Source organism: Numenius arquata, chromosome 6, assembly GCF_964106895.1.
Source record: "Numenius arquata chromosome 6, bNumArq3.hap1.1, whole genome shotgun sequence".
NCBI lineage: Eukaryota > Metazoa > Chordata > Aves > Charadriiformes > Scolopacidae > Numenius > Numenius arquata.
Window position 1 is genome coordinate 58,964,691 of NC_133581.1, and position 7,896 is coordinate 58,972,586.

The window sequence follows — 7,896 nt, forward strand, 5'->3', positions numbered from 1 at the left end:
AGAAAATAATGAAAAACCCAGTAGGGAGTTTATTATAAAAGCCTTTGAAGATGGGTGTACAACTTCTCAGGGTGATCCATCAGTTCATGCCTTTCCATCTCTGCCAAGTAGTGGTCTAATTCTTGATCCGTCTTTTATTACCTACATCCTGACAGTTTTCATTAACTTTGATATTCCTGATTATGTCTTCATTTTGTGAAGCAGCCTTTTTGCTTTCCCTCTCCCCATGACTCTTTCATAGCAGCCCTTGGTAACTTGAGTTGTCACTTTCTGGATGCTTCTCTCTTGTATTTGAAGTCAATTAAGAGCTTGTTACTCAGCTTCTCATCTTTGGCTTCTCTGGTTCTTCCTGGCCTTGCTTTGCACTGGGACAGTTGGTGCTTGTGCTCTTGGTTTCCTTTATTTAAATATCTCTCCTCAGACTTGCTTCCAATGGGGTTTTGCCTGGAAGTTATCAAATTGTTTAAATTCACTTTCTTCAACTGCACTGGCTTTATTTGGCTGTTCTCACAGAGTTCAGAAATCTTAAAGAAAGATGTACCATCTTATGCATGTTCACATTCTTACCTCAACCAACTCCTCCCCGCTTCTCAGCCAGTTTCCTTCTCCACCGTGTAACCAAATAGTTATGGTGCCTAAAGTATTCCAAGGGATCAGCACACTGCCAGGGTGGGACTCAGCTGCCCCAACACAGACGCCTTCATATGGGCAAATAACCTAAACCTCCTTTCTGGTCAATGGAGAAAAACAAGTACTTCAGAACCAGGTCATCCTAAAATCCACGGTGAAAAAAAAGGTCAGATGAACGAAGCCTGAAAACTACCTTTTGTCAGCTGCAAGACAGCAGGATGACTTTGGATGAAATCTGGACATAAAACAACGACTGCAAGAATGGTAAATATAGAAGCAGCAATTTACAGCAATCATAACACTTGTAGACTCTGCCGTTCAGATAAAGCACAACCTTTCTATTTCCTGAGCATGCATTACATGGGGCCGAGCTACAGAGTTAGAGATGGTGTACTAGAAAACAACTCTGAAGGGTATGACAACCACAGCCCTTGGATGTAAACCAGGAAGCAGCAGTAGGAGCAATGAAGATTTATTTCAGGATATGGAATTGGGGAGACTGATGTTGGAAGACAGTGTAGTTTGGGAAACCATATAGGTAAACCAAAGAAAATGAGAAAAGAGGCACAGGAGATTTGAAGGCAAGAGAAAGCAACTTGCATTGAAAGTTTCTATTTGGTTAGGAAAAAGAAGATCATGGAAGCAGCTTGAAGACAGAGCACAAACTCTACACTATATTAAAACACCAAGTTATAAAAAAGCCTCATTCTTGTTGAGGAACACAAAACGGGATGGTGGCTGGAATTTAGAAGCCTAGAAACCTGGTGGGTTCAGAGCAAACCCAAAATGTTATCAGTCACCAGTGCCCACCCATGTGAGATGACTTACCTGCAGAAAGAAGCTGTTCTTCCTTTACTGAGAAGTAAAGTTTTACTTTGGATACTATCAGCATTTTCTGAACAGTACTTCATGCCTTTTACTTACGGTCATCTCCCTGCACTCTAGCACAGCTTCTGTATCAGCAGTCCTTCCTTCCTTCCAGAACGACAGACAATATCCAGACCATGTCCTGACCAGGCAATATCCAAAGACCAACTTGCACTTTCTGAAGCAATACAAGATGTCAACAGGCTTTTCAGTAACCACCTATTAGTCTACTGTATCACCCTCCATGGGCCATAGTCCAGTTTCTAGCTGTCCTGGCTTTATTTTAGCAGCCCCTGGAACATGTCTAAGCAGAACTGGTTTGTGCATCAATGTGTGGCCCCAAATAAGAAAGCTGTATTTTGTTTTTCCCCCCATCTAGTTCCCCCTCAAGGATGGCAACCCTTTGTTACGCTACTCAAAAGTATAACACTGCCCCATCACAACAGCCTGGCACAGAGCCAGGCTCTGATTTACAGCATTCCCGTTTTATTACAGACACTTGCATTTAGTTCACAGCAAGGGCCTCATTTGTACAAAACTGTGCATCAGTCAGATGTTACGGACACTACACACTCAACGTAAGAGTGACTTAAAGAAAAATTTTGGGTTCCTGAATAAAGTGCTTAATCTGTCAAATTAAGTGTTCATAGGCAACCTACCAGAAGCTTGATGAGCTTACCCATTAAACCTGACATATTATACGTATTTCCAACTTAACACATCTTTAACATGGACAAATAAACCTGCTTCAACAGACAGTGCTTCATTCTCATCCAAATGTACCAGTTTCACTTCCCACTGAGCTTCTCAGCACATCGCTCGGACCGCAGTAAAACCTCACCCCCTAGAATTGCAGTCCAGCAACATTTGTGTGCTCAAAGCTGACATAGATCACCACTGTCCTAGATCAAACTCTCCAATGGGTCTGTGTAAAGTTCATGTTGCTACTTTAAGTGTGCATGTGAGGGAGAGAGGAAAGGAGAAAAAAACACCCCAAGATCTAGACGCAAAGAGAATGCTTGAAAGAAGAGGCATTTATTACAAAATTAAATTCCAAATTCTAGCTCATTTTCCACATCTCCTATACAAAATACATTTATAGCTCAAGGGAACATTCTCCCATCCACACTCTATGGTGCAGTAATCACACCTTAGTTAGAAGACATTCAGTTCATGGACAGATGTACACATGCGCACACACACACACAGAGCATTAGTAAGAAAGATTCAGAATATAGGACAGAATTACAAAAGAAGCCCTCTCACTGCTGCTCCGAACTCTTGCTCAGGCTGGGCCAAGTTCTCCAAGGATGGCTCTAAACAGCGCCTCTTGCAGAACACAATAAACTCACTTGGCAAAGTTTTAGGACCAGTTACAAATTCAGCAGGAGCGATTTCTGTGCTATTACGTCCCCTACCTCAGATATTATTTGTGACAGTCATAGCCCTTGACATTCAAGTAAAGAGCACAAGGGAGTTTAAAAAGTAAAGCAACTCACAACCAACCATGTAACCAAGGTCTTTGTACTTTAAAGAAGACGAAGGCAATTTTACGTCCTGACTGCTTGCAGCCCACAGCTCCCCCCGGAAGAGAGCAAGTGTGCTATGGAGGTGGTGTTCCTATCCTCACCCTTCCTTTCCCAGCAGGAAAGAGCCTTATGATGCTCTAACAGTCCACACATTTTTGCTTCCATGACACACACCTGCCAATGTGTGGGGTCACTTGCTGTAAAGGGGAAAAAAAAAAAAATCTCACCTATTTTCACCAGCTGGTGGAGGCACAGGGCAATGCTAAGGAGATTTTCACATTGCCAGCAGGATCCTGAGAGGAAGAAACAGTGTTATAATGGTATTTGTGCACAGAGTGCCAACCCAGAGGGTAAGTCACACAGGCTTAGTGAAGGGAAGCTGCTAAGCAATGGAGAATTTCAGGTAAACGCCTGTGTCTCCATGTTGACAGCTGGTTCACTCTCAAGTCCCTTGAAAACAATTCTCAGAGGGATACAGGAGAGAACTGTCTAGTAACATATTTGTTTACTTTTCCATAACAAGATTCTGGTTTTGATCTTAGTGGCAGGTGACAGGTATTCACCCACTCAGGATACTCTGAGCCATCCTGTCCTACCCCTAGCTGAGGCACCCATAAGAAATGGATACACAGCCTGAAAACTGGAGAAGCGAAGACACATCTTGTACGTTGGACATCAGCGAAGAAGAGGAAGGAAGAATGGAGATGTAAAAATACAGATCCTGTCAATGCCATTTGTGCATCAATAAGCCCTTCCAATCAAGATGCAAAAGAAAACTCTCTGCAGATGAGAAAGCAGTGGTGGCTGTCCCACCCGCAGGGCTGTGAGCAATGCTGGTAAGCAGTGCATGACACAATAGCCCTCCGCCTGGACCAAAGGCAACCTTGGCACAGGAGTCTCCATTCAAATCCTCCTGACAGTCACATCTGTGTCTCATAGCATGAGTAGTCTAGTTCCTGGAAATAGGCCAGTCCCTGCTGCTGGAATAGGTGTGTGTGCATCAGTGTCCTAAAGCGACTGTTAACAGAAACCTTTTAAGATGGATGGAGTGTCTAGGATGAAGGTAGATGAGCCTAGAGGCCGCCTATCTGTCCTCCAAAGACTGAGGAGGTGAAAATAGAGTTTACACATAAAAAAGAATTTGAAGCAGGGAACGCGGCAGCCTGCAGCTTTTTGTGATTTGAATCCACGGATACAGTTTGATCAAAATACTTTGCCAGTGATAAAAGGTGCCTTGTCAAGCAAAGTTCAAAGGGAGCAGCTGCTCCAGAGAACAGCATCTTCTGGCCTCAGAAAGCACCGTTAACTATTTTCCACATAACTGGGAAAGAGGACTGTGGGATAACTGTAGTTAGTGCTTAGCAAAAAAACTTATATCCCCAGGGGGGACAGTGAGCCCCCCTGCCTGGCGGGTACTAGCAACTCAATGGCTCTGTGATAAATGCTCTGAACCTACTATTACTATTCCCATTGGACCCTGGAAAATATTGGTAAATTTTCTAATTGATACTAGAGCCCAAATGTCAGTAATCCCTAAAGAAACAGCACAAGCCCTCGGCATAAAGCCTGGCCAAGGCAGGGTTAAAGTCACAGGGATTGAGGGAGCAGTGAGGGAATGCTCTGCTGCAGAAGTAACTCTCTGGTTGCCAGGGGAGCAGAGATTAACCAGAGCAGAGGTATTAGTTGGTGCCACGAACACTGACGTTCTAGGATTTGATATACTGCGGGAACGAATGTAGGAACTCCCAGACGGAACAGTGTGGAGTTCTGCAGGAGATAAAAAGGAATTGGGCACAATGAAAGTGAGACTATTAGAAACATCCATACCCTTACCCCCCTCTAAAATAAAAAAAGAGATATCACTAAAAGGACTCAGTCACCTTACAATTCACCAGTATGGCCAGTAAAGAAACCAACATGGCAATGGTGTTTCACAGTGGATTATCGACAGTTAAATGCTAACACTGGACCTTTAACTGCTGCAGTTCCAAACATTGCTGAGATAGTAACATTAATACAGGGAGCTGCTCATCCCTGGATGGCTGCCTTGGCTGTTAAAAACATGTTTTTCATGATTCCTCTCCTTGAGCATGATGAAGCGCAGTTTGCTTTTATGTGGAGGGGGATCCAGTATACTTTCAACAGGCTCCCACAAGGATATAAACATTCCCCCACTATTGCTCACAACGCTTTGGCTAAGGCTTTAGTGGAGATTCCTGTTCCACCTGACAGTACAGTATACCGGTATATTGATGACATCCTGATAGGGGGGAAAAAGCCAAGAAAGTGCAAAAGACAGAATGGAAAACATTTGAGAAACACTAATCGAATTAGGACTGGAAATTCCAGACTCAAAATGTCAGGGACCAGTGCAGGAGATTGAATTCCTGGGAATCTGGTGGGTTAAAGGAGCTGCCTCTATGCCTCAGGACACCCTAGAAAAAACAGAACAGGGAAAAAGTCCATCTAGTATAAAGGAGTTACAGCAAGTTTTAGGAGCCTTAAGTTATTGGTGCAAACATATTCCTGTTTTTTCCGTTATTTGCTCAGAAAAGGAAAATCGTGGGAATGGACTAGACAGCATACAAATGCACTAGAACTGTTGATGAAGGAACTAAGGCTATTCCAACAGCTTGGTCCTATACACCTGACTGACCCTATCAACGTAGAATGGGGATTTAATGAGCATGGTTCTCATTGCAGCCTATGGCAAAAGGGGACAGAAGAGCCAGAGACCTCTGGAATTTAGTTTCCACTCTTTCAGCGATACCAAAATGAGATATTCAGATTTGGAAAAAGGTTTACTGTCCCTAGTGAGAGGGGTGCAACAGGCAGAGCGAATAGGGAGAGAACAGAACAGTGATCATTCAGAGAGCTTTCCATCTCCTGGATGTAGTCCGTAAAGGCACGGCACCCGCCAGCAGGCATTGCCCAAAACCCCACGGTTCGTAAGAGATATGCATATCTAGAAGACATTAATGAAATTATGCCAATTACCAAGGGTAATGTTAAAATGTCTAAATTGCAAAAGGACGTAGACGGTACCCTGTTGTTCCAACCTGCACCGAGCAAACCACCTCCCATTCAGGAAGCACCTCCTCTGAAGGAAGACAGTGATCTCACGGGGGCCTGGTTTACTGACGCATCATCTCACGGGGAGAACAATGAGTGGAAACACAAGGCTGTAGCACTGGAAGTGGCAACAGGAGAAAGAGTGACTGAGACAGGTGAAGGTAATGTGCAGGTAAGGGAACTTCGAGCAGCCCTGTTAGACATACAACATGGTGGGACCAGTCGAGTTGTGAACTCGTAGTTTAATGCATCGAACATGACTGGACCTATAGTGCCGAACTGGGTATCACTCGGAATCTAAGCCCAGCCGCCCCCAGCCCCCTGGTATCTGAGCACAAGCTGGAACGCAAGGGAGTTTATTTTCTGACAAATTTCTTTACCCTTTAACGCAATGAGTAATAACAAGCAGTCATCGAAATGAACCTGAACTCATTCCACAAGCACAAATGTAGAAACTGAACTGAAGCAGCCCAAATTCCATTCAGAAAGCAAAGAGTGCCCTGTACCCATTGCCTCATGTCTGCACCACACAGACATTTTAAGTCAGAGTCCGTGAGGGAATCCCAATTATTGTATTTTATTGGCCTAACAAAATACTGGTTACTGTAATGCTCCAGCTACGGCCTGACAGGTTTTGTTTGGAGAGGCAAATACTGAAGGTCAAATACTAACTAAAGTAATTTTTCAGTATTTTTCTTCTGGAAGAAAACAAAGCAACATCATCAATTTACACTCACTTGAAAACCCAACCCCTGGAGTCCAGAGGATGCAGAGGAAATGTGGGCACTCTAGTCTTCAAATGTAGACCTTTTAATACTTCCAACTCCAGATTTTAAAGAAGAAAAAAAAAAAAAGAAAAAAAAAAAGATTCTACTGGAGGTGGCTCCCTCTTGTGGAACAGCTAGATTTTTTCATTGTAGGCCTCCACCCCCTTAGCACAAAAGGCCTAAGAAATAGATCAGTCTCAACATCAATCAAACGCTCTCAGAGGATTTCTGAAATGGTAGTCCTAAAAAAAAATATAAGCGTTTGTCTATATTGAAACAGAAGCTCAGCTTGTGCACAGGAAGGTGCAATGTGAGCACATAATTGACCACCTTCATCTGGTTGATCCCCAAATTCAGCTGCCAATTCTCACCCAAAAGATCATAAAGTATCCTGGGACCCTGGCCAAGGAACAAACTGGCTCATCTTCCACAGGCAGCTCCTACAAAGCTGACCCCTTCATAATAACTGAAGTAACCAAGGTTACTGAGGCGATCTCTGCTTTCCCACAGATTTCATTTGATGAATAAGGAGCATTAGAAACTGTCATTCCAAAACACTCACAAGTTTCTAAGTTCTCTTTGTTCTTCTTTCTGTGTTGAGGTCAAGTGTGTGATTACATGTGCTGGGAAAAAACCCTACACTTTAAATCACAGCTTATATCAGCTCTTCTGGCAAATCCTCCCCATGGCAATAGGACTACCTTAGGGAAAGCTCATATTCAGGATAGCGAGGTATTAAGCCGATAATCTCACCAAGAGAAGAAGGTGCCGACTCGCGTTGCTGCAAAGGCAGCACTGCACTGTCTGCCTGCCGCGTTGCCAACAGTTACCAATTTGCAGCTGCTGTCAGATCAAGCAGGATCTGAAGAAGTCTGCAGCCTTCTCCCTCGTCCTTCTCGCCTATATCTCACACCTCTGTGAACCCCTGGTTCATGCAGGCGGGAGCACTTCCTGCAATAGCAACTGGAAAAGCACCATCAAACCCAGTAGCTAATTAGCGCAATGACTTCCCATCATGTATTACCAGCAGG